At 53.2% G+C, this 740-nt stretch overlaps 1 pseudogene; it reads right to left on the bottom strand.

Moving 5' to 3' along the window:
* The window catches only part of LOC102845956, a 99,503-nt pseudogene that overhangs the window by 15,832 nt on the left and 82,931 nt on the right, over positions 1–740 (bottom strand).

The following is a 740-nucleotide window of genomic DNA, read 5'->3' as shown; positions in this document are numbered from 1 at the left end:
CCAGAGCTCCAAAGCTTAAGCACTTATCTCAGTGTTTGCTCTCTCATTGTAAAAGGAAATAATGACAAACCAGAAAATCTACAGGGAATGCACAAATCAGCAAGAGGAGTCCTGGTAGCACAGTGGTAAAGTACACAGCAGGACCAAAAGGTTAGTGGTTTGAGCCCACCTAGTGGCTCTCTGGGAGAAAGACGTGGCAGTGGCTTCTGAAAAGCCTACGTCATCTTGTAAAGCCTGGGGGGCATTCTATTCTCTCCTGGCAGGATGCTGTGAGTGGGGACCTCCTCAAGGACCATGGGTACAGATAAGAAAAACAATGTTTGTCATGGGCAACTGCCAAGGCCAAGTCTCCCCATCTCCTCTTCTGCTCCTCCTGCCCCCTTCCTATCTTCTCAGCTCCTACTCACCGAGGCAGGAACTTGAGCTGCACCGAGTAGGAAGACAAAGCCTGGATATAGCCGGTCTCAGGTAAGATTTCCATGTGGCCCCGGAGCTCCTTGCACACCTCAAACCTCAGGCGCAGGGCTGCCTTTGACCTGTGGGCGTTGGACACTGAGACCCAGAGCTCGTGGCCCTAGGTCCTGAGCTGGGTTTCCCTGAAATGGAATCTGCAAGCAGTCTTAACCACAAGAGCACCTCGGCTGGAAAGTGGGTGTCAGTACTTATAGCCAGTGTTCAGGGGAGAGGGTCTGTGGGGCAGGGGGCTGGAACTAGGAGGAATGAGTAGGCGGCTCCCCCCC

Source organism: Elephantulus edwardii, unplaced genomic scaffold (genome assembly GCF_000299155.1).
Source record: "Elephantulus edwardii isolate Elephantulus edwardi_28Jun2011 unplaced genomic scaffold, EleEdw1.0 scaffold00045, whole genome shotgun sequence".
Lineage (NCBI taxonomy): Eukaryota > Metazoa > Chordata > Mammalia > Macroscelidea > Macroscelididae > Elephantulus > Elephantulus edwardii.
Note: the sequence above shows the minus strand (reverse complement) of the source record. Positions and strands in the feature narration are given on the sequence as shown.